The 26,872-nt window shown below is 43.7% G+C and overlaps 1 long non-coding RNA gene across 1 annotated transcript; it reads right to left on the reverse strand.

The window, feature by feature from the left end:
• Positions 1 to 13,473: 13,473 nt before the first annotated feature.
• LOC308357367 lies at positions 13,474 to 21,114 on the reverse strand. The gene is made up of 4 exons (XR_013968189.1): positions 20,164 to 21,114; positions 19,529 to 19,637; positions 14,483 to 14,560; positions 13,474 to 13,890 (listed from the first exon to the last, which is right to left on the reverse strand). It is a non-coding gene; the product is annotated as an uncharacterized lncRNA (long non-coding RNA).
• Between the last annotated feature and the right edge of the window lie 5,758 nt (positions 21,115 to 26,872).

Genomic DNA, 26,872 nt, shown 5'->3' on the forward strand with positions numbered 1-26,872 from the left:
TCCTCCCGGCTGCATGTCAGGTCCCCAGTGGGCAGGTCACCCCCGCTGTGTCCTAGTCGGTCCCTTCCTCATCTGCATAGCTGTTTGGTGGGATCCTGTTCCTGCTTGCACGAGTGGGTGGCATCTACCGTCCCCAGTGTCCAGGGCTGGCCTAGTACCATAGCTTTCATCTGCTCAGGCCCCAACCCACACCAGGGGCACACAGAGAAACTTCAAGCAAGGACTTCCCCTGAGGCCGCAGACATGCTGCTGGGGGCTCAGGAGGCTGAAAACTTGGCCTGGGAAGAGAATTTCTTTCCCTCGCGCTTTGCTGCTGAAAACGATCCCCCCACGCCAGGAGCCAGCTGTTTTCCTGGATAGTCTGTGGCCATGGAGCAGCAGGACGACCCCCCACCCTGTACGGGAAGCCTGGGAGGTGGGTTTCTGAAATCCTGAACTGTGATCCCATCGGTAACAGTCCAACAGTTTGCTTTGACCAAAGAGCCTCTGTATTTGCACATGCTTTCCAATTGTTCAGTAATGGGAGCCTCAACATAACATGGCTCACATGTTTTTATATGTGGGTATAGATTTTTATCTATCCGTAGAGAAAAATGACAAAATTCTTTGTTTTTAGAGGTTATTTCTCATACCTGAATTCATCTCTACACCCAGGGCGGGACTCAAACTCACAACCCTGAGACCAAGCATCACACACTCCACCGAATGAGCCATCTGGGCAGCTCGTCTTTTTAGAGTTATTTCTAAAATTCTGCCCTAAAATTTTTTAAAGATTTTATTTACTTATTTGTCAGAGAGAGATGGAGAGCACAGGCAGTGGGGAGGGACCGAGGCAGAGGGAGAAGCAGAGTCCCCTTTGAGCAGCGAACCCAATGCGGGACTCCACTCCAGGACGCCGGCCTCATGACCTGAGAAGGCAGATGCTTAATACACTGAACCAGTCGGGTGTCCTGAAAATTCTGCTTTGAAATGTAACCTGGGCAATTATCAATTTATTTATTTTATTATTAGTTTTATTATTATAATTATTGTTAATTTTTAATATTTTATTTGCAAATTAATTTTCTTTTAATTTTATTTTTTAATTTATTTATCATTCATTTTATTATTTATTTTCTTATTTAAGACTTTTGACATTTATTTGACACAGAGAGGGAGAGATGTCACAAGTAGGCAAAGAGGCAGGCAGAGGGAGATGGGGGAAGCAGGCTCCCTGCTGAGCAGGGAGACCGATGTGGGGCTCGATCCCAGGATCCTGGGATCACGACCTGAGCCGAAGGCAGAGGGTTAACCCCCTGAGCCAGGTGTCCTAGATTCATTAACAAGTTACCTTACAATAAAAAGGTCACCTTTTAGAGTGCAGTCTGGAGGATAGTTTGATTTTGCGGTGGGGGGAGCTGTTGGGGCTTGGAAAATGACAGGGTCCTTATGGAGCTCATAAGTCTGAAGTTGCTGTACCAGGTAACAATGGACAGGGTCTGATCATAGAACTTAATGTCACCTCTATGATCACCTGTGACAATATAGCTGAAATGGAGAAAAACATCTGTTTGGGAACTAACAGTAGTAAGTACCGTCTCCTGAACAGCTCATTTTGTGTCCAGCTCTGGACTCTAGGTGTTGTACAAATTTCACTTTAATACTGTCCTACGAGGCTGATTTTACAGTTGTTCCACTTTACATCTGGGAAACTAAGGCTCAGAGAAGTTGAGAAATTTGCTCAAGGCCTGGGGTTGCCAGATTTAGCAAATAAAAAATGCAGGATGCCCAGTGAAATTTGAATTTCAGTGAAACAAGCAGTAATCGTTCAGTAGAAATATGTCCCTTCAGTAGAGGTATGACTTACACACGGCAGCCCCATCAGGCCCTGTGGCTAGACTGTGCAGGGACCCAGGTGTATCTAATGCAAAGCCCACGCTCTGTCTCGCTCTCCTCTCCCCGCCCTCTCCCATCAGCCACATGCAGTGGCAGTGGGCGTTGATTGACATTCTCTGCCACGAGACCACAGAGGACACCAGAGTCCGTCCACCAGCCCTCTGAAATCACACAGCTTGGCAAAAGCACACAATCCACTTTACAGGAGGACACTGCTCTCAGAGCCATATAAAACCCTGCCCAGTGGTCACAGCCAAAGGCAGTGTCCTGTGACAAAATAGCTTTTATTTCCAGTTCTCAGATCCATCCCAAATGTTTTTTTTTTTTTTAAAGCTTCTGGCATAAGTCTAATCACAGTGGGGGGGGGCAGGATTGGGGATGCATTTCCTCTTACAGATGCAAAGTGATTAAATGCAGTTTCTGATTGATCAGCAAGGCAGGTGGGCAGAGTAACTGGTGAGAACGTCTTTCACTGCCCTCTGCTGGAAAGAAATGGCAAAACAGGCCAAGTGTTTTCCAGATCCTTGGTGGGCTCCCTGGTCCTGGCTGGGTTTTATTTACCACGGAGAGAGGGGAGCACAGGCCTGGTCTTCACTGGGCCCTAGCCCCCCAACTAATTAAAGGCTGATTCATCATCAGCTGCAATTCTTCTACTGTATTTTCTGCACCCCTGAATGAGGACAACTTGCATTTCTCTTTGTAAAGACATGCCAGGACCTCACCGCTCTCTATTAAAAGAAATGAAAAAAAAAAAAAAAGCAGGGCTTTTGGAAAGCAGATGGCACAGTGACTCCAAACACATGTGCATGGTCCCTGTCATGAGGCAGAGTCCTCCGTCCCTATCGGGAACTTCTCAAGCATACTGATAACGACGATTTCATCTAGAGCTCCCCTGTGCCAGACAAGGTGCTAGAGTTTTAAGTGGCTTGTCTCACAAAAATTCTCATAAAATCACTCTGAGGGAGAGTGTCGTCACGCCCATTTTGCACGTGGAAAAATGGAGGCTCAGCCAAGTTAAGTCCCTTGCCCCGAGTCATTCAGCAAGGAAGGGATGCGTCTGGAATGTGAACCCCTTTCCGTCTCAGACTAAGGCCTTTAATGACCCTCTCTGAGCCCCCACAGCCTCTCCAGTCAGCAAACTTTATAAAGTTCTGTTGTATTTCATCATTTCATAATGGGTAAGTGTTGTTGTGTAATCACAATAAACAATATAGTTATTTATGTCATTTCCTTAAAATTAAAGTACATAATATTTAGGGTTAAAATGGCTCTAATTAGTGTGGAAGGAAAAAACCAAGTTTTTGTTTCACCAACACAAAGGGGTTCTTTAAAAGAAGTACATGGCCATGATTAAAAAAAAAGGCAGACCAGGGAGGAGTCAAGATGGTGGAGAAGTAGCAGGCTGAGACAACATCAGATAGCAGGAGATCAGCAAGAGAGCTTATCAAACCATACCAAACACCTACAAATCCAACGGGAGACTGAAGAGAAGAAGAGCAGCAATTCTAGAAACAGAAAATCGACCACTTTCTGGAAGGTAGGACCAGCGGAGAAGTGAATCCAAAGCAACGGGAAGGTAGACCGCAGGGGGAGGGGCCGGCTCCCAGCAAGAAGCAGAGCAATGCAGCCCAAAATCAGAACTTTTAAAAGTCTGCTCCACTGAGTGACATTGCTCCAGAGGCTAAGCTGGTGTGAAACCCATGCAAGGAGAGCGTGGCCTCAGGTCCCTCAGGCTCACAGAAGGATTGGGGCTGTCTGAGTGTTGCAGAGCTCATAGGTATTAGAGTGGGGAAGCCGGCTACAGAGATGGAGTCGAGGAGCGAGCTCTCACCTCGGGATTCCCTTATCACGATCCATGGCACAGGCCACTGCTCTGTGAGCAGGGGCCCCACAAGATCCGGGGAGACCCCCCTGGAAGAATTCAGGGATCTGTGGGGTTCGGAGACTCCAGGCAGGGCCGTGTGCCAGACACAGAGAAGCTCGGTCACAGGTTGGAAACCAGGGAGACGGGAGAGATTGAGCGCTTGTCTCCGAGGGCGCACTGAGGAGTAGGGCCCCGAGCTCTCGGCTCCTCTGGGCCAGAGATTGGGAGGCTGCCATTTTCATTCCTGACCTCTGGAACTCTATGGAAAGCATTCAGGGATAGTGAACCCGAGCGGATTACTTAGCCTGGCCCCTGATAAGGGCCGTGCATTTCCGCCTTGGGCAAAGACACTTGAGAATCACTATAATATGCCCCTCCCCCAGAAGGCCAACAAGAAATCCAGCCAAGACCAAGTTCATGTACCAAGAGGATAGCGGAATTCCAGAGGAGGAGAAAGCAAAGCATGGAATTCATGGCTTTCTCCCCATGATTCTTTAGTCTTGCAAAGTTAATACATTTTTTTAATTTTATTTTTTTCTTTTGCTAATTTTTTAAAATTTTTACCCTTTCCTCTTTTAACGTTTTTAACTAGTTTCTCTTAACAATACCTTTCATTTAAAAAAATATATATATATTTTTGGGCACCTGGGTGGCTCAGTTGGTTAAGCAACTAACTGCCTTTGGCTCAGGTCATGATCCCGGAGTCCCGGGATTGAGTCCCGCATCAGGCTCCCAACTCCACAGAGAGTCTGCTTCTTCCTCTGACCTTCTCCCCTTTCATGCTCTCTCTCTGTGTCTCTCTCTCAAATAAATAAATAAAATCTTAAAAAAAAATTTTTTGGAAACTTCATTAATAAAGTCATATTTTATCCCTCATTCTATCTAACCTTATTTTTTATTTACACATAGAGTTTTTTCTTCTAAAAAAAATTTGTGTTACAACTTCTTCTAATAGATCAAAATACACCCTAAATCTAGCACAGGGCTTTGTTATAGTCTCCAGCCTGAGCAAATTGTCTCCAATTTCTTTTTCTTTATTCTCCCAACCAATTTATCCTTATCAACTCCTTTTATAGAAATTTAAAAAATTTTTTTTCATCTTTATAATCATATTCCATCCCTTCATTGTGTTTACCCTTATATATGTTTTTCATTCTTTAAAATTTTGGGAGGTAGTTTCTTCTAAGAGACCAAAATACTCCCAAAATTAAGTGGGTGACGCTGTTCTATTCGACAGTCTAATATATATATTTTTTTCTTTATTTGTTTACTTTTTAATTTTTTTTCTGAACTTCTTTTTACCCCCTTCCTTCCACCCATGATTTGGGATCTCTTCTGATTTGGTTAAAGCACATTTTCCTGGGGTCTTTGCCACCCTTTTAGTATTTTATTTGCTCCTTCATATATTCTTATCTGGATAAAATGACAAGGCAGAAAAACTCACCACAATAAAAAGAACAAGAGGCAGTACCGAAGCCTAGGGACCTAATCAATATGGACATTGTTAATATGTCAGATCTAGAGTTCAGAATGATGATTCTCAAGGTGCTAGCCAGGCTTGAAAAAGGCATGGAAGATACTAGAGAAACTCTGTCTGGAGAAATAAAAGCCCTTTCTGGAGAAATAAAAGAACTAAAATCTAACCAAGTTGAAATAAAAAAAGCTGTTAATGAGGTGCAATAAAAAATGGAGGAACACTGCTAGGATAAATGAGACAGAAGAGAGAATTAGTGATATAGAAGACCAAATGACAGAGAATAAAGAAGCTGAGCAAAAGAGAGACAAACAACTACTGGACCACGAGGGGAGAAATTGAGAGATAAGTGATACCATAAGACAAAACAACATTAGAATAATTGGGATTCCAGAAGAAGAAGAAAGAGAGAGGGGAGCAGAAGGTATATTGGAGAGAATTATTGTAGAGAATTTCCCTAATAAGGCAAAGAGAAAAACATCAAAATCCAGGAGGTGCAGAGAACCCCCCCCTCAAAATCACTAAGAATAGGTCCACACCCTGTCATCTAAGAGTAAAATTTACAAGTCTTAGAGACAAAGAGAAGATCCTTAAAGCATCATGGGAAAAGAAGTCTGTAACATACAATGGTAAAAATATTAGATTGGCAGCAGAATTATCCGCAGAGACCTGGCAGGCCAGAAAGAACTGGCATGATATATTCAGAGCACTAAATGACAAAAACATGCAGCCAAGAATCCTATATCCAGCTAGGCTATCATTAAAAATAGAAGGAGAGATAAAAACCTTCCAGGACAAACAAAAACAAGGAATTTGTAAACACCAAACCAGCTCTACAGAAAATATTGAAAGGGGTCCTCTAAGCAAAGAGAGAGCCTAAAAATCGTAGACCAGAAATGAACAGAGACAATATATAGTAATAGTCACCGTAGAGGCAATACAATGGCATTAAATTCATATCTCTCAATAGTTACCCAGAATGTAAATGGGCTAAATGCCCCAGTCAAAAGACACAGGGTATCAGAATGGATTAAAAAAAAATCAATAGGTTGTCTATAAGAAACTCATTTTAGACCCAAAGTCACCTCCAGATTTAAAGTGAGGGGGTGGAAAACAATTTACCATGCTAATGGACATCAAATGAAAGCTGGGTTGGCAATCCTTATATCACATCTATTAGATTTTAAGCCAAAGACTATAGTAAGAGATGAGGAAGGACACTATATCATACTCAAAGGGTCAGTCCAGCAAGAAGATCTAACAATTTCAAATATCTATGCCCCTATCATGGGAGCAGTCAACTATATAAACCAATTAAGAACAAAATCAAAGAAACACATCGACTAAGACAAAAATAGTAGGGGACTTTAACACTCCCCTCACTAAAATGGGCAGATCATCCAAGCAAAAGATCAACAAGGAAATAAAGGCCTTAATGACACACTGGACCAGATAGACATCACAGATCTACTCAGAACAGTCCATCCCAAAGCAACAGAACACACATTCTTCTCTAGTGCACATGGAACATTCTCCAGAATAGATCACATCCTGGGCCATAAGTCAGGTCTCAACTGGTATCAAAAGATTGGAATCATTCCCTGCATGTTTTCAACCACAATGCTCTGAAGCTAGAACTCAGTCACAAGAGGAAATTTGGAAAGAACCCAAATATATGGAGACTAAAGAGCATCCTTCTAAAGAATGAATGGGTCAACCAGGAAATTAAAGGAGAATTGAAAAAAATCATGGAAACAAATGATAATGAAAAAACAATGGTTCAAAATCTGTGGGACACAGCAAAGGCAGTCCTGAGAGGAAAATAAATAGCGATACAAGCCTTTCTCAAGAAACAAGAAAGATCTCCCATGCACAACCTAACCCTACACCTAAAGGAGCTGGAGAAGGAACAGGAAAGAAAACCTAAACCCATCAGGAGAAGATAAATCACAAAGATCAGAGCAGAAATCAATGAAATAGAAACCAGAAAAACAATAGAACAAATCAACAAAACTAGGAGCTGGTTCTTTGAAAGAGTTAATAAGATTGATAACCACCCCCCCACCCCCCGGGCCAGACTTATCAAAAAGAAAAGAGAAAGGACCCAAATAAATGAAATCATGAATGAAAGAGGAGAGATCACAACCAACACCATAGATATAAAAACAATAATAAGAACATATTATGAGCAACTCTACGCCAGCAAATTTGACAATCTGGAAGAAATGGATGCATTCCTAGAGACATATAAACTACCACAACTGAACCAGGAAGAAAGAGTAAACCTGAACAGACCCATAACCAGTAAAGAGATTGAAACAGTCACCAAAAATCTCCAAACAAACAAGAACCCAGGGCCAGACAGCTTTCCAGGGGTATTCTACCGAACATTTAAAGAAGAATTAATTCCTATTCTCCTGAAACTGTTCCAAAAAAAAAAAAATAGAAATAGAAGGAAAACTTCAAACTCATTTTATGAGGCCAGCATCACCTTGATCCCAAAACCGACAGGATTCCACCAAAAAAGAGAATTACAGACCAATATCCTTGATGAACACAGATGTGAAAATTCTCACCAAAACACTAGCCAATAGGATCCAACAGTACATTCAAAGGATTATTCACCATGACCAAGTGGGATTTATTCCAGGGCTGCAAGGTCGGTTCGACATCCGCAAATCAATCAATGTGATACAATACATTAATAAAAGAAAGAACAAGAACCATGTGATACTCTCAATAGATGCTGAAAAAGCATTTGACAAAGTACAGCATCCCTTCCTGATCCAAACTCTTCAAAGTGTAGGGATAGAGGGCACATACCTCAATATCATCAAAGCCATTTATGAAAAACCCACTGCAAATATCATTCTCAATGGAGAAATACTGAGAGCTTTTCCACTAAGGTCGGGAACACGGCAGGGATGTCCATTATCACCACTGCTATTCAACATAGTACTAGAAGTCCTAGCCTCAGCCATCAGACAACAAAAAGAAATTAAAGGCATCCAAATCGGCAAAGAAGAAGTCAAATTATCACTCTTTGCAGATGATATGATACCATATATGGAAAATCCAAAAGACTCCACTCCAAATCTGCTAAAACTTGTACAGGAATTCCGTAAAGTGTCAGGATATAAAATCAATGCACAGAAATCAGTTGCATTTCTCTACACCAACAACCAGACAGAAGAAAGAGAAATTAAGGAGTCAATCCCATTTACAATTGCACGCAAAACCATAAGATACCTAGGAAGAAACCGAACCAACGAGGCAAGGATCTATACTCAGAAAACTATAAAGAACTCGTGAAAGAAATTGAGGAAGACACAACGAAATGAAAAAATGTTCCATGCTCATGGATTGGAAGAACCAATATTGTGAAAATGTCTATGCTACCTAAAGCAAACTACACATTTAATGCAATCCCTATCAAAATCCCATCCCTTTTTTTTTTTCAAAGAAATGGAACAAACAATCCTAAATTTTATATGAAACCAGAAAATGCCTCGGATAGCCAGAGAAATATTGAAAAAGAAAGCCAAATTTGGGGGCATCACAATTCGAGACTTCAAGCTCTGTTACAAAGCTGTCATCATTAAGAGAGTATGGTACTGGCACAAAAACAGACACATAAATCAATGGAACAGAATAGAGAGCCCAGAAATAGACCCTCAACTCTATGGTCAACTAATCTTTGATAAAGGAGGAAAGAATGTCCAATGGAAAAAAGACAGCCTCTTCAACAAATGGTGTTGGGAAAATTGGACAGCCACATGCATAAAAATGAAACTGGACCATTTCCTTACACCACACACAAAAATAGACTCCAAACGGATGGCGGACCTCAATGTGAGAAAGCAATCCATCAAAATCCTTGAGGAGAACACAGGCAGCAACCTCTTCGACCTCAGCTGCAGCAACTTCTTCCTAGGAACATCGCCAAAGGCAAGGGAAGCGAGGGCAAAAATGAACTATTGGGACTTCATCAAGATCAAAAGCTTTGGCACAGCAAAGGAAACAGTTAACAAAACCAAAAGACAACTGACAGAACGGGAGAAGATGTTTGCAAACGACATATCAGATAAAGGGCTAGTATCCAAAATCTATAAAGAGTTTAGCAAACTCAACACCCAAAGAACAAATAATCCAATCAAGAAATGGGCAGAGGACATGAACAGACAATTCTGCAAAGAAGACATCCAGATGGCCAAGAGACACATGATAAAGTGCTCCACATCACTCGGCATCAGGGAAATACAAATCAAAACCACAATGAGATAGTACCTCACACCAGTCAGGATGGCTAAAATTAACAAGTCAGGAAATGACAGATGCTGGCGAGGATGCGGAGAAAGGGGAACCCTCCTACACTCTTGGTGAGAATGCATGCTGGTGCAACCACTCTGGAAAACAGCATGGATGTTCCTCAAAAAGTTGAAAATAGAACTACCCTATGACCCAGCAATTGCACTACTGGGTATTTACCCTAAACATACAAATGTAGTGATCCGAAGGGGCACGTGCACCCAAATGTTTATAGCAGCAATGCCCACAATAGCCAAACTATGGAAAGAACCTAGATGTCCATCAACAGATGAATGGATAAAGAAGATGTGGTATATATATATACAATGGAATTCTATGCAGCCATCAAAAGAAATGAATTCTTGCAATTTGGGATGATATGGATGGAACTAGAGGGTATTACACTTGGAGAAAGACAACTCTCATATGATCTCCCTGATATGAGGAAGTGGAGATGCAACGTTGGGGGTTTGGGTAGGAAAGAAAAAATGACACAAGATGGGATCGGGAGGGAGACAAACCATAAGAGACTCTTAATCTCACAAAACCAACTGAGAGTTGCTCGGGGGAGGGGGGTAGGGAGAGGGTGGTGGGGTTTTGGACATTGGGGAGGGTATGTGCTATCGTGAGTGCTGTGAAGTGTGTAAACCTGGCGATTCACAGACCTGTACCAGTGGAGGTAATAATGAATTATATGTTCATAAAAATAAAAAAAAAATTAAAAAGCAAACCAATTAGTACAAATGAGATCATAAGAAGAGGTGAAGCCACCCCCACCCTTGATCCCGCTTCTCTGTTCTTTTCCTCAGAGGCACCAAACATTCCCAGTTAATAAGGAATTTCTCCAGAAATATTCACTGCATATACAAAATATGTATATACACCCAAAAAGGTTGTAATATACTTTGGTAATCACTGATGGCTGCTTTTTTATTAAGTTAATTACAGATCAACTAGAGTGAGCACAATGATGCCCTCCTTCTGAAAATGAACCAATTTACAAGGTTTGATTTGAGGAAAGCCCACAGAGGCGGAGATAGGCTATGGTGGATGTCGCAGACAACCAGCTTCCCTTCCATTGTTGTGGAAAGTATTTGTGTTCAATTCAAATGAAAGACTGGCTAAATTTTCCCACAAGCTTGTTGAATGTCTGCATTTCAGAAGACAGATTACACATGACGTTGGTGATAAATAGAAAACAAAGCATTTGTCAGTATGGCATATTTTATAATATTACATTGATTTACAGTAGGAAAAAAGATAAAATCAAAAAACTAATCACCAAGAAATCTCTTCCCCATGAATTGCCGTGGTGCAGGCCGTTCTGAACCTCTGAAGGTTTGCTAGGAGCAAGTGAAGGGCTGTGTATGGGGTTCAGTAAACTGTTTGCTTCAAGCAAATGAAAAAGTGTTTAACCACTTGTTTATACCTGTTCAACTTCTCTTACCGAGGTTTCAGAGACTGATAAAAGAAACTAATGCCTTTCTTGTGCAAAAGCGTGCTCCAGTTGTAAGATATCACAAAATAATTATCCCAGTCTTATAACTATAAACTTTCCCCATAAACTATTTTCCCATCCGTAGAAATTAAGTACTGTACACAGACATGCCCCTGACACCTCATGAAATCTGTGCTACATAAAATAAGGCACGAGAGCCATCTTTCTCAGGCAATGTCCTGGAGACAAAGTGTAGAAAGAACCCAGAGTGGTGAGTGGAGCCCCACAGTGAATGTTCAGCGAATGAATCGATCAAAGAAATGCCTTCATTTGTCACGTGATACAGAAAGTTTGCTGCCCCCTTCTCTAACGACACAGAGAAGACCCTAGGGCTCACCTCTTCTGCCCTGAACACAGGCGGGTCAGAAAAACAACAACTGGTCAAGGGAAGGCATCAAGGTCTTCCTAAGAGCTGCTCTACTTCCATACAAGGCACTGTCATGGCTTGTGGGTTGTGTATTTGCAAACTCACCTACTCGCTAAAATTTATAACCCCCAAATCAACCCTTGTGGCCCTTTCATGATGGTTTGCAGACACGTGCAAATGCGGAGTGGCAAACATCTGACTCTCCCTGTGCACACGTTCCTAGCTGAGTCCAGTGAGGACATGCTCTGCCTTCTATTCCAGCTTTCAAACTGTAAACAAGTGTCTTTCTAGGGGCTGCTGAGTGCCACGTGGGTCACGTTTTTGAGGTGCTTTTTGTTGGTGAGGGCAGTGTTTAAACTAACGCAAACACGGTACTGAAAGGCAGTCTAGTGATGGACCTTCCAGAGAATATACCTGAGTTAGACAAACGTCATTCAGGCATGCGTTTCAGAGTGCTGGCTGTGAGTCGGCGCTAATGCATCAACATTATGTATTAAATACGGTGTCTTCAAATGAAAACACACATAAGACAAGGTTATGTATCTATCTGTCCCGGAAACTGTTATGACCCGAGGCTGGCAGGAACCTAATCCTGTCCTTCTCCTAGGAGCAATGATTTTGTACTCACTGAGGTCTGCAGAGACTTTGTGAAACTTAACGGCCACACATAATGAGAATTGACTTTATTGTTTGATAATTTTGATTTATGAAAGAGAGGTTTGGACAGAATCATCTTTATATGCATCCATCTCAATTTTTTTCTTTTTTGCATGCCTCTTAAAAATAAATTTCTATAAATCCTACCAAGACTGAAGAAAGGAAGCAGAAGAAACACCCTAAGGTGCTCACTGAGGGCAGATTACATGGGTGACAAATGCAGAAATTGTGGCAGGAGACGGGACCCGAGGTCCACCTCAGATGTGACGATGGCTCCAGGTGAGCAGGCAGGCAAGATAACCTGTTTCCTCCAACACCTGCCGCACCACCTTTATACTGGCTCTAAAACATCTAAATACCTAAGATCATGTTTTATTATTCTGAAAACCCGGTAGCCTAAAAATGAGCCACTCACGTTCAACTCATTACATCACTACGAAATAACTTTTCATTCTTTGGCATATGCACACATATATTAGTGAAGCCATCACTTTTTGGGGGGTATTTTCTCAGGGTAGTCAAATTTCTTTTCCATAATATTTTATTTTGAACAATGGTTCCATTATTTTCCGCTGACAATTCAATACGGTAAAGGACCCAAGTAAAAATGTCAAATGATTTGCCCATGGTGTACTATCAACACAAACAAAGAGTAGCCCGAAGTGACTAAGCTTACACATATTTACTCTCCACAACTCTGACATATAAAAATGCAGGAAGCATACTCACTTTTTCTGTTCAACGTGGGGCACTGTGAGCAAGTATATCTCCCTCTTCATACTGAGGGGTACAAAAAAAAGAATCACTACTACAAAAAGACCTGGTTTCCAAAAGAAAGAACTACTATAACCACAAAAATCAAAAGGAATGCATCTAAACAGGGTCAGAGCTTTGCAACCTCCTCAGATAAGAGAACCTGCCTCAAGGAACATCTGAAAGCATTCTGAAAGAAAAGCAAATATGTAAAAAAAAAAAAAAAAAGCCACAAACGATTGTGACCTTAAATTGTACTAAATGAAAATCTGAATGCTACATTTCTAAGGCATTAAAGCTACAATAAGAACCAGAAGTAACAACTAGCCCTGAAAATTGGTGATTGAATCAGTGTTTTTGTTTTTGTTTTGCATTTCCAATTGAGGTAAAGTTCACATAACATAAAATTAACCATTAATCATTTTATTATTCTTTAAAAGATTTTATGCCTTAAATATTTTTAAAATTTAAATTCAATTAATTATAAAGATTTTATTTTGAGGGGTGCCTGGGTGGCTCAGTGGGTTAAGCCTCTGCCTTCGGCTCAGGTCATGATCCCAGGGTCCTGCGTTTGAGCCCCACATTGGGCTCCCTGCTCAGCAAGGAGCCTGCTTCCCCCTCTGCCTCTTGTGACTACTTGTGATCTCTGTCAAATAAATAAATAAATTCTTAATAAATAAATAAATAAATAGCGATTTTATTTTGAAGTAATCTCTACACCAAACAACTCCAAGATGAAGAGCCACGTGCTCCACTGACGGAACCAGCCAGGCATTCCAACCATTAGTCATTTTAAAGTGTACAATTCAGGGACACTTAGTACGCTAACAATGCTGGGCACCATACCCTCTGTCTAGTTCAGGACATTTTCATCACCCCAAAAGGAAGAGCCCCTCCATTAAGTTATCATGCACGCCCCTCCCCCAGGCCCAACAACCACCATTCTGTACTTTGTCTCAATGGACTCTTCTCTTCCGGACATTTCACATCGATGGACTCATACAGCACCTGGCTTGTTGTATATGGCTTCTTTCCTTTACCATGATGTATACGAGGTTCATCCATGTCGTAGTGGGAGTCAGTGCCTCCTTCCTCTGCGTGGCCAAATCATAGTCCATTGTACGGATGGACCACATTTTGTTTATGCATTCATTAGCTGAGGGACAGGTGGTTTGCTTCTACCTTTTGGTTACTGACAATCATACTGCTGCTATGAACGTTTGTATGTTTGTATTTGTCTGAATGCCTGTTTTAAATTCTTTTGGATTTAGGAATTGCTGGGTCATGTGGTAATTCTATGTTTAACTTTAATGTTTCTTTAATCTCACGATTCTGCCCTGTGTCAGTAGATACATTGCTGATCTGTTTGCTAATTCCTTTCTAAAAGGGGGTAAAAACCAAGGTCTTGAAAAACCCTGTATTTTTTAAACATGCTAAATACAGTCAAATAAATATTCACCTCAATATTTTAAAAATTAAATGAAATTTAAATTATCTGCTTCTGATTTAATACACTAGTTTCCAATGAGACTAAAGTCAATGCTAGAATTAAATCAAAACATTTTAATACATATTTATTGCTTCCTAAGTAGGTATTGTACTGTTACATTACCAAAACATCTGTACTTGGGGAATGAACATATACTTGTCCCTACATTTAAGACAAATCAAAATATTTTTACTTACCCACAAATAATATATTGCCTGTGTTTTACTGTTGCTCACCAATTCTTGATTATTTGTTGGATTAAAAGTAAGATGGTTCTGAAATACAAAATATGGAAATATATTACATTATGACAAATTTTCTGTTTTTCTCTGGTTAAGCTAAACGTTAAAAATAAATAATATTTATATTATATTAAGTTGCTGAGTAGGAATATAAAACAGAAAAGACAACAGCAATTTGTAAGCAATAGGAGTAGAATGGAAACCCTGAGCGTTAAAATTAATGGTCCCAATTGCGTCCCCATTTCTTATTTAGTCTTATTTATTATAATTCATCATCTGTAAATTGGAACAAGCAAAAGTAGCACAATATTCACTAATAACCTTTACCCTGTGTCCTTGTGGACAAAAACTGCTGCATACACATATCTCAATTTGACAAGGCCACAAGGTAACTTGGAGTGATGCCAAATACTGGAAAGAGTTTCTGATTCCTGCCAACACGGTGAATAGCGTGGACCGCCCGGCTCCCTTCCCATAAATCAACCCTGTGGTAACTATGCAAGTGAGGAAACCACAAAGTGCAGAAGCTGAGAGAGTGCACACATTTCTGTGCACAGAAGAGTCTAAAGGAACAGATTCTAAACTAAACAAGGGTGACTCTGGAGACGTGTCTGGGTAAGGAAGGACTCACTTTTCCTTCCCTCATTCACTACTATACTGTGTCCCTGACAAGACTGTAGAACCCTAAGAAGCAGGAAAATCTTTGTCACATGCAGAATTAAATGAGATACTTAAATATCTAAGCGAGCCAGAGAAACACAACAGAAGCAAGGCTGTGAGTGATGTGAGTGAGCGGCAGCACGGGGGTCGGGGGAGTGAAGGCCGGGTGGTAGGACGTCCTGATCCAGGACCACGGGCTGGTGGTTCTCCGTTGTTTTTCATTGCCGAGCCCTTGTTATAGGAAATATCCGCAGGCCTCGAAGGTCACTCCAGTGCCCCAACTGGCTGGGACCAAGTCTGTGCCCCAGCTGAGGACCTGGCTGTTTCTCTGTCACCGGAGAAGACTTCATCCCCCTGGGAACTAGCCCCCAAAATCATTTGAGAGAAGGTGGTCCTAACATTGCTGTGAATGCCACCATGATGTCCTTAGTGGGGAAAAGCATCTTATCCCTGTGGCTTTCCAGAATTAAACAGAGAGCCAGTGATGTCAGCCGGGCCTGGTCTGTAAGCATAATGGTGGGAAGAGAATCTGTTTATTTTGCTTAGGAATGGGTGATGTTTCAAAGAATTTAACATATCAGAGCCTCTGATGGATTAAATCTGTGACTCTAATTTAAAGCCCGTCATTGGTTCAGACTTGTGATCTTCCATTCAAATCACACTGGTTTATAAACAATATTAGAATACTTGTGAGAATTTAAGATTTGCCATAGTTAGGTCTAATTTATTAGGTTTACAAGAATTCCCTAAGTATGTGTGAAGGGTTTATCTTTTAATCAGACTACTAAAGAACTTAGAGATAAAACCAAATATATTCGATTTCTAAGTGCAGTTTAAAAATGTTTAAAAGGAATTAATATTCAAATTTGTGAGTTGGGTCAAACATTAATCTAAACACCCTTAAAGGCAACTGTAAAAATCTGCTAGATTTATAAAAGGAGTAAGATTTTTAAGTTGAATGAGAAGCTTAAGGAAAAACTATGGTTCTTAGTTTATAACTTTAATAAAGTGAATATTAATTCTAAAACCAAATAACCTTTTCCGGGTCCCAAAGTCATCATTTACTATATCATAAAACTTGTATTGACATATTGAATTGTTAACCACAGATACACTCTACTTTGCAGCTAAAAAGAAGAAAAAAATCGCTGCCAGAGTCACCCCTAGTCTAGTCGGGGAGACAGCTTTACAAGCAAGAGAAAAGCAAAGAGGGGCACCTGGGTGGCTCAGTCACTTAAGCCTTCAGCTCTGCTCATGATCCCAGTGTCCTGGGATTGAGCCCCACATCAGGCTCCCTACTCGGCAGGGACTCTGCTTCCCCCCTCTCTCTCTGCCTGCCTCTCTGCCTACTTTTGCTCTCTATTTTGTCAAATAAAAAAATAAAATCTTAGAAAAAAAGAAAAGAAAAGAAAAAAAGAAAAGAATAAAGCCTTTTTAGGGGGCCAGCCACACCTGGGGAAGGGGAGCTATCTATCGGCAACAGTTTCAGAGAAGAGACACACGTGACGGGCCCACCCTTCCTCCTGTGGACTCTGTCACCAGATAGAACAACTTTCCCTCATGTGTAAGTCGGATATCCCACTACTTGCAGCTGGAAGCATGTGACAGCCCCAGGGGACAGCCAGGCACACGGAAGGGGAATTCCACTTGCTGGGGGACGAGTTCCCGTGACTAGGATGCAAGATGCGTTTTTCCCTCTATCCCAGGCTGGGTCGGCAAGAGGCAGCCTCTGAAGGATGTTCAGCAGGGGAGTAACACAAACGGATTTTGCCTTTGGGAAAAGGTCACACTCAAAATGCTGTGGAAAACAACCACACGATGCTACACGCTGATGTCCATGTATCTGTATTTAGGACAACAGCAAATGTTCTGGAAGGAAACACACCAAATGGACTCCCTCCAGGAAGAGGGCAAAGATTGGAGATGGTGGCCAGAGGAGACGTTAGCTTTCAATTAAAAGATTATTAAAGATCAACAGATGAGTAGATAAGCAGAATCAGTATATCCATGTGATAGAATCTTGAAAACTGATGCCACACCATGGGAGAACTCTGAAAACGTTATGCTGAGAGAAAAACCAGACATAAAAAGCCACGTATGATTCACGGACATAAAATGATGACAGGCAACCCTATAGAGACAGAAAGTTGATGAGGGGTCGAGAGGAAGGAGAATGGGGAGCTCACTGTCACAGAGTTTCTGTTTGGGGTGATGAAAATGTTCCGGAAATAGTGCCGGTGGTCGCACAACATTGTGAATGTAATTAATGCCACCAAATTAGACGTTTACAAATCATATTTTGGGGCGCCTGGGTGGCTTAGTGGGTTAAAGCCTCTGCCTCCAGCAGATAATAAAACCTTTAAATTAAAGAAATATATATTTTTTACAATGGGGGGCCTGCATGTCTCAGTTGGTAGAGCGGCTGGCTCTTGGTTTTGGTGCAGGTCATGATCTCAGGGTCCCGGGATCGAGCCCCATGATGGGCTCTGCACTCAGCGAGGAGTCTGCTTGAGGATTCTCCTTCCCTCTCCCTCTGCCCTTCCCCGACTCATACTCTCTTGCTCTTAAATAAATGATAAGGAAATCTTTTCTAAAAACGTGAAGATGGTCAATTTCATGTTATGTGTATTCTAAATCGCCATCCTGGAGGTTGGGTGGCAGAGTGAAGCTGCAGAGCAGGAGGCTGGCCAGGCGGGAGTAGGTGGGCAGGGCCAGCAGAGGCGGATTCAGAAGGCCTCCGGGAGGAGGTGCAACAGGGCTTGGGGACATTTTAGCAGGAGATGTCCCCGGGACATCCCGGTGGAATGTTCTCCAGCAGCTTCCTCATCCATGAAAAGAGGAATGATGAGGTGGTTAGGGAGATGACGATGGTGTGGTTACCACCCCAGGTCTGTTCCCTCCTGGCTGGAGAAAAGGACCAGCCGCGTCCTCCTCACCATCTTGGGCCAGAGGAAGCAGAGTCTCAGAACGCAGATGAAAACCAAGAGGATGTGGTATTAGAGAAGCCAAGGAAATGACAAGTGTCAAATGCCACTGAGACGTCTAGTAAGATGAGGACCAGGATTAAGTAACAGGGCCCTAGGAGGTCACCAGTCATCTGGGGGACCTGTATATTAAAACGTTCAACCTAACATTCCAGAACACCCTAGAGCTTTAAACAACTTCTTCCTAATCGTCCCCAACTGGACTCATCCACCCCCATGTCACCACCCCCACAAGCCAACCAGGGCCTCACAATCTTATCAATTAATCTAGCACTGCACTCTGCCTCTAGGACCAGGAATGAAGAAAGAAAACGCACATGAACATCTATCATGGGCCATGTACTGTGCGCTACTGGGCTTCCTGACAGTCCTGTAAGGTAAGTGCAGTGTGTTGAGGGCCTCCTCAGAAGTCAGGTCCACCCAGAGCCTCAGGATCTGAGCGTTATATGGGAATAGGGTCCTTGCCCATGTGTTAGTTCAGATGAGGGTGGATTAGGATGGATCCTAAAACCAATGACTGCTGAGCTCAGAGAAGTGCAGACACAAACAGACACACAGGGGACAACGCCACGTGAAGACAGAGGCAGAGATTAGAGTGATTAGTCTACCAGCCAAGGAACACCACGGGCTGCCAGCCACTACCAGCACCTGAGAGAGAGGCCTGGAGCAGGTTCTCCCTCAGAGCCCCAGAAGGAACCACCCCTTTGGGCACCCTAATTTCAGACTTCCAGCCTCGTGAACTGTGAGGGAATAACTTCCTGTTATTTTAAGCCCCTCAGCATGTGGTAATTTTTTTTAACATTTTAATTATTTATTTGATGGACAGAGAACACACAAGTAGGCAGAGAGGCAGGCAGAGAGAGAGAGGAAAGCAGGATCCCTGCTGAGCAGAGAGCCAATTGCGGGGCTGGATCCCAGGACTCTGGGGTCATGACCTGAGCCAAAGGCAGAGGCTTTAACCTGTTCAGCCCTCAGGTGCCCCAGCGTGTGGTAATTTCTTAGAGCAGCCCAAGGAAACTAAAACAGTGGGTATGATCAGCCTCTTTTTTTGTAGATGGGGAAAATCACTTCACTTCTCTGGGCCTCCAAGCTGGGTTAGTGTTAACCTCCCTCATCTACTCTGGGACATCACCACACCAAGTTTCTAGGCCTAAAGAGCCAAGAATTGTAACTGGGGAAATTCACGAGGTAATGTCACTTGACCTGGCCTCAAGGCAACAGGACGGCCAGCCTCCCCAGGACGCTTCACCCTCACCCGGCATCCCACTGCTGGCTTCTGCATGCCCAGACCGGCATTTCTCCTTTGTTGCAGATACGCTACACTGAGTAGAGAAAAAGAGGCTTGTGCCACGCCTACCCTGTGAAGGAGTCCCAGATGATTATCAGGCAGTGGGGCCCTTTGTTGGCCATGGCAATCCACCGCCTGTCTTCACTGATGCAGAGGCAGGAGATCACGTTAGCGTGGCCTGCAGAAATGCAGAGAAAATGCTCGGAAACATTCAGGATGGCCAGAGAGGCTGGAGCCCCACAGAGAACTAAGCTCCTCTTCCAGGTTCATTGGGCTGACAATTCCACTCCTACGGCCTTTCCCTGGCATTTCTCCATAACCAGTGGTTTTCCGATTTTCTCTCCCCCAAAACCCCCGAAGGGTAAGCCACACTCCCCCAAGGACAGGGGCTCCCTACAGATCTAGGCATGTGCCCAACTCTGAACCCAGGTGGGGAATAAATGTTGCGGTTCTATCCCACCTCCAGCCCCCTTGAAGCCCTGCTGGCCTCATCTCCCTTAAACAGTGTCCACTCAGGCCACTGAGCAGATCTGGAGCAAAAGCCTCTCCGCTGGTCTCTCTGCTTTCATTCCCATCCCCCCACAATCCTTTCCCAGTAACTCGGGAACCTTCTGGAAACAAGCAAGATGCTAGTGCTCCCTGCCAGGGAATAGCCCACTTCTTTCCTCCTTCCTCTTCCCTTGCTCACTCCGTGTCAGTCATACCAGCCTGCAAACCGGAGCTCCCTGGGTCTGGACTGCTTCTCCCCAAACTGCCCCTGGTTGGTTCATTCTCCTCAGTCAGTCAGATCTCAGCACCAAGGGTATGTTTGCCGGCGCAACCAACTGGAGGGCCATCTCTCACTCCTGATCTCTCTCCTGCAGCAGCCCACATTTCCTTTGGAGTGTTTCTTGTAATTCGTAGTTGTGTATTTATGAGACTATAAGCTCCATGGGGGGGGTAGATCTGTTTTGTTCATGACTACAGACCCAGAATCTGAAACAAAGAGGTTCTGATAAATACCTGTGGAATCAATGAACAAATGGATGGACGGATGGATGGGTGGTCAAGGCCACCCCCAGCCACCTGACTCTGCAGGAGGCTGGACAGCTGCCTGGCATGGTCCCTATTTCTCAGCCCGTCTGCCTGCTGCTCCTTCCTCGCTCTGCAGACACAAACTGCCCCCTCTCCCTCCCATCAGCACTGTGCTCAGGGCCGCACATTCAACTGAGCTCCAAGAAGGGCTGCTTGCTGGGCTTGTGTGTTTCTGGACATCTAGAGAGCAAATTCTGCACCTACATGGCATGGATCCCTGAGTATGGACTAGGCTTTTGGGAAACCCTCTGTGATGTTTTTGACCTAGGCATTGACTTAAGGAAGGTCCTTATTAAAATATGTGTCTGGGGGCTCTTGGGTGGCTCAGTCAGTTAAGCGTCTGCCTTCAGCTAAGTCTTTGATCTCAGGGTCCTGGGATCCAGCCCCATGTCAGGTCCCCGCTGAACAGGGGCGTCTGCTTCTCCCTATTGCTCTCTCTTGCTTGCTCTCTTAAATAAATAAATAAATAAATAAATAAATAAATAAATAAAATCTTAAAAAGCAACAAAAACTTGCGTATCTGAAGATGGTGCTGAGTATTCTTGAAGACATCGTAGATGACCTCAGTGTGAGCACAGACGTACAGAAGGACTCGCTGGTTTTCATCCTGAATGTAGGAAACGGGAAGAGAACTGTTCCTTCCGAAAGACCAAGTCATGGACTGGAAGACAAAGGCAAGACCAGCAAGACACTGAGTGCACGGAGCCCAGAACTGTGACGCCAGGCACTCCTGGCACCGTCTCTGGAGGGGAAGGATTTCACATCATCAGTCCAAAGTGAGGGAAATCACTTCGAGAACGTCCTCAACCACATGCTAGGGCGTGGTGGACCCTCAAATCCATGACGCTGAGTGAAAGGGGCCACACGCAGTGCAGGGTCCGTCTAATCCATAGAGATGGAATGGAGCCCAGTGGCTGCTGGGGACCTGGGGGAGGTGGTCGGGGAGTGACAGTTAGGGGATATGGATTTCTTTCGTGGGGGATGAAAATGTTCTGGAATTAGACAGTGGTGACAGCTGCACATTCTTGTGAACATGCTAAAAAGCAATGGATGATACGCTTTAAAGGGGTCAATTTTACGAGGATGAGGAGAAATTGGAACCACTGGGCACTCTTGGTGGGAATGTGAAATGGTGCAGCGGCTGTGGAAAACCCCAGGGAGAGCTCCCCAAACACTGAGAGCAGAGTTAGCGTATCACGCAGCAATGACACTTCTGGACACCTAGCTCAAAGAACTGGAAGCAGGGTCTCAAAGAGGCATTCACACGCCCATGTTCAGAGCAGCATACTTCACAGAAACCAGAAGGTAAAAGAAAGCCAAGTGTCCCGTGACGGACGAATGGATGAACAACATGTGAGTGTTGTTCAGGCTTCCACAGGAAGGAGACCGGATGCTCTACGACGTGGATGGGCCTTGGGGACATCACGTAAGTGAAATCCACCGGTCACAGAAAGACAAATATGGTAGGATTCCATGACATGGTCGCAAGAGGAGTCGGATCCGTAGAGACAGAAAGTGAAATGGTGGTTGCCAGGGGCAGGGCTGGGGAACGGGGAGTTGTTCAATGGGTAGGGAGTTTCCTTTTCACGAGATGAGTTTCAGGCGTTGGTTGCACCACAGTGTGAATGTACCTACGACGATGCTGTACACTTCAAAATGGTTAAGATGGTAAATTTTAGGGGTGCCTGGTGGCACAGTGGATCAGCAACTGACTCTTGGCTTTGGCTCAGGTTGTGATCTCAGGGCTGTGGCATCCAGCCCGACATTGGGCTCCAGGAATAGTGTGCTTAAGACTCTCCTCTGCCCTTCCCCACCACCCCTTTCAAATAAATAAATAAATAATTAAAGATGAGGGGTGCCCGGGGGGCTCAGTCATTGGGTTTCTGCCTTCGGTTCAGGTCGTGATCCCAGGATCCTGGGATCGAGCCCCTGCCAGGCTCCCTGCTCCTTGGGAAGCCTGCTTCTCCCTCTCCCAGTCCCCTTGCTTGTGTTCCCTCTCTTGCTGTGTCTCTCTCTGTCAAAATATAAATAAAATCTTTTTTTAAAAGATGGCAAATTTTACTTTATGTGTATTTTACCACAATTTTAAATTTTAAGAAGGTAAATTTAATGGTATGTGAATTATACCTTGCTTAAAAAAGAAAAGAAAGTCAACAGTAAACACAAAGAACGTCCTATCCTCCTCATCCCCAGAACCTAGACTGCTCAGTAACTGACACACAGTGAGCACTTAATATTGTGAAATTCAGTTTACTTCATGAAAATATATGGAAGGGTCAAGTTACAGTATAGTCACTAAGGAACTCCTTAAGAAAGGCAATTATTCAGCTGGGACTATTTGTATTTGGTCCTCATATACCATTTTCCCAGGAAGAATAAAGCACAGAGAGACAAAATTCCCTAAGCATGATTTAAAATTCCATATTCAGGGCGCCTGGGTGGTCAGTGGATTAAAGCCTCTGCCATCGGCTCAGGTCATGATCCCAGGGTTCTGGGATCAAGCCCCACATCGGGCTCTCTGCTCAGCAGGGAGCCTGCTTCCCTTCCTCTCTCTATCTGCCTCTCTGCCTACTGGTGATCTCCATCTGTCAAATAAATAAATAAAATCTTAAAAAAAATCCATATTCCCAGGAATAAATCCAAGATAGAAATTTTCTGAAATGAAAAATTTGAGGTATTATAAATCTGACTACTACTTTTAATTCAACAGTAGTTTACTTATGCATATTTTTTGTGTGCAAAGTCTTTTATAAAAATCAAGGATGTGATTAAAACAGTTTATAAAAACTGGATTCATACAATAAGAGTATTATTCAGAAATAAAATGTAATGAACTAGCAAGCCAGGAAAAGACATGGAGAAATCTGAAATGCATTTTGCTAAGTGAAAGGAGCCAACCTAAGGAGACTTCACAGTGGGGACACCTGGGTGGCTCAGTTGGTTAAGTGTCTCCCTTCGGCTCAGGTCATGATCCCAGAGTCCTAGGATCGAGCCTTGCATTGGGTCCCCTGCTCAGCCAGGAGTCTGTTTCTCTCTCTCTCTCTCTCTGCCCTTCCCCCGACAGGTGTTTTTTCTCCCTCTCTCTCTCTGACAAATAAATACATAAAATCTTTAAAAAAAAAAAAGGACTTCACATTGTATGATTCCAACTACATGATATTCTGGAAAAGCAAAACTATGAAGACAGGGGGAAAAAATGGTTGCCGGGGAGCGAGGGGGTGAAGGCAGGGATGGAGAGTGGGGCACGAGGGATTTGAAGGCAATGACACAAGTCTATAGGACACTACAATGGTGGATATACCTCATCATACCTTAGCCGAAGCCCAGAGAATGTCACACCATCAGTTGTGAACCCTAAAGTACAATATGGATGTTAGTTAATAGTAACAGTCAACATGGGCTCATCACCTCTAACAAACGTCCCCAACTAATGAAGATATTAACAAAAGGGGAACCTGGTGGGGGGCACAAGGGAGTATATGGGAACTCTGCACTTGTCATTTCATGTGCTATCAATCTAAACTGCTCCAAAAAATAGTCCTATTAGGGGCGTGTGGCTGGCTCAGTCAGTAAAGCCTATCTATGCCTCTTGATCTCGGAGTGTTCCAGTCCCATGCTGGGTGTAGACATTCCTTAAAATAAAAACATTCTGTTTAAAAAATTAACCGAGGCCAATTAATAGAATGTGGTAGCATCTAAAGGGATGGCTAAGTGATTAGAGACTTTTAGCAACTGACTCACTCAGTATTAACAGGACCTCCTTCCTCCAGCAGCGCTCACACTCATTGAAAGCACACAGTATCAGCTGATGCTGGGCACTAGTGTTACCGTTCGTGGTGAATGATCATGGAGCTAGCTGGCTCTTACAGCAACCTTCCAAACGTGAACAGAAAACGCTAGGGTCCAAAGCAGATTTCACTGCATTTGACAATCATCAAAGATTCCTTCTCATAAATGCATGACACCTTGTTTTCTTGGTGGAAGTCGGTATCCAGGGTTATGCCTGGATAATTATCTGAATTATTCCAGGCCTCTGGGTTAAGGCAGGGACCCCAAAGGAAAAGGGGGATGCCGCAGGCAGAGAGAGAGGCAGGAACATACTTGTTGAAGCCCCTTGGGTGAGAACAAATCAGAAGTAATGAAAACGGCCATCCATAACAGGGCACTGGTTGAATTTAAAGTGAGGAAGTGGTTCTACACGCTCTGATACAGAAAACCCTCTGAGACATACTAAGTGGTCATGCAGAAGATCTGACTGGTAAAGAAAACAAAACCTAGCGTGTGTCGTGTGTGTACACACACACAGATATGTCCGTAGGTGTCCAGGAAAAGGTCTGGAAAGATATACAGTAACACCAAACTGGAACGGTAGTCACTTCCAGGAAATGGATTTGGCGTGGTCTGTGCGAGAGGAGGAATCTGCCTGAATTTTTATTTTTTTTATTTTAACTTATTTATTTTTAGAGGGGGAAGAGCCAGAGGGAGAGAGGCAGAGAGAATCCCAAGCAGGCTCCATGCCCAGTGCAGAGTCCCATGCGGGGCTCAAGCTCACAACCCTGAGATCACAATCATAGCCCCAGCTGGAATCAAGACTCAGACACTTCACCAACTGAGCCACCCAGGTGCCCCTGCTTTAATTTCTTTTTTTTTCTTTAAGAGCTCTTATTCATTTTAACAGGAAGAAAAAAAGGGGGGACACCTGGGGGGCTCAGTGGGTTAAGCCTCTGCCTTTGGCTCAGGTCATGACGTCAGGGTCCTAGAATCGAGCCCCGCATCGGGCTCTCCACTCAGCTGGGAGCCTGCTTCCCCCTCTCTCCCTGCCTGCCTCTTTGCTTACTTGTGATCTCTCTCTCTCTCTCTGTCAAATAAATAAAATCTTTAAAAAGAGAGAAAGAAAAAAACCAATACAGGAATGGAAAGAGAAAGGAACAGAAAGGGTGTCCCCAATGAGCTAAACAAATTTGCGGAGGGAGGTGGTCTAGAAGAGTTGAGTTGTGCAGTGAGCCCAAGGCTAATGGGGGACCCAAACCCCTGGCACACAGGACACTTGCTCTCATTAGCGATACCCCCGGATGTCGTGCTAGCTGGCTAAACAAGCCAAAAGACTTCATGGGCTCTAAAACTGGTTCTGTCTTTCAGACTGGGCAAGCCCAAGTTTTGACCTTGAACTCCACTGCTCAAAGTAAACCCAGTCTACAGAAACGAGGCTGTCAGTTGTCTGCATCTCCCACTAGGAGTTTCCCACCATCCTCATCATCACTACCATCCTTGCCACCACCACCGCTATCATCATCTAGATGTGAACAGCCGTCCAGTGCTCACTATGTGTCAGAACTACATCAAACACTTTACATGCATCCGATCGCTTACAAATCTTCCAAAGGCTGAATCTATAGGGAAAAAGGGAGCTGATTCAGTGGCACATGGAGGGAGAAGGGAAAAACTCTCCTCCTCGTCCTTCTCTTGGTCAATGGTAACATTTGTGTGGCAAAGGCAGATGCCAGTCGACCCCCTGGTGCCTTTCTCAGTGGCTTTCACTTTTTCATACCTTTTGCTTTCTGGTCCATCTCCGAATGTGCAGTTTTAGGAGCCCGGAATGGCTTTAGGAGCTTGTGAAGAGGCATCAAGCCATCTAAGGCAGAAGAGGTGAGGAGAGGAGGGAAAGGGGAAAGGAATGGAGGAGCAGGAGGAGGAAGTGAGAAAGAAGGGGGATGGGGAGGAGAGGGAGAGATTGACCTTGAGTCTCCCACAAGAAAGGGCACCCTATGTAACAGACAAACCACATCCGGAATTTCCTGCCTGGGGAGCAACACTGTCCGACCCGGATGTCAGGCCCAGAGGCAGCACTCCTGTCACACATGTCCCTCCAGAGCGCTGAACTGAACTTTAAAACATACGAGTCTATTATTAGTTCCAAAGAATATTTCTGGTGGTATTTTTTCTTCCATATGCATAAAATCCCTTATTTAACAATGCCTTTAAAGCACTAGAGGACACTAAAAACCATGTTACACTCCCTTACCAAAGGATACACGTTGGCGCGGTCATCCTTTCGAAACAACATGTCCTCGCTGGTAGACACCAGTGCTTTCTCGGGGATCTCTGCTTTGGACTGGAATTCTTCCTCTCGTCGCTCACTTAAGTCTGATCATCTTTTTTCCTCTCTCCTTTCCCGTCCCGGTTCATCCTGGGGCATCTGGTCGATTTTCTCCCCAAGCTCGCTTGAGGGCTGTGTTTCAGGGAAACTAATCTCTGGTTCCTGGGAACCCGTTTGATCCAAATCAAGAAATTCTCCTTGTGAGCTCAAGTCTCTTAAAGGCTCATTTGTTTCCAAATGCT

This window comes from Martes martes (genome assembly GCF_963455335.1).
Source record: "Martes martes genome assembly, chromosome: 16".
NCBI lineage: Eukaryota > Metazoa > Chordata > Mammalia > Carnivora > Mustelidae > Martes > Martes martes.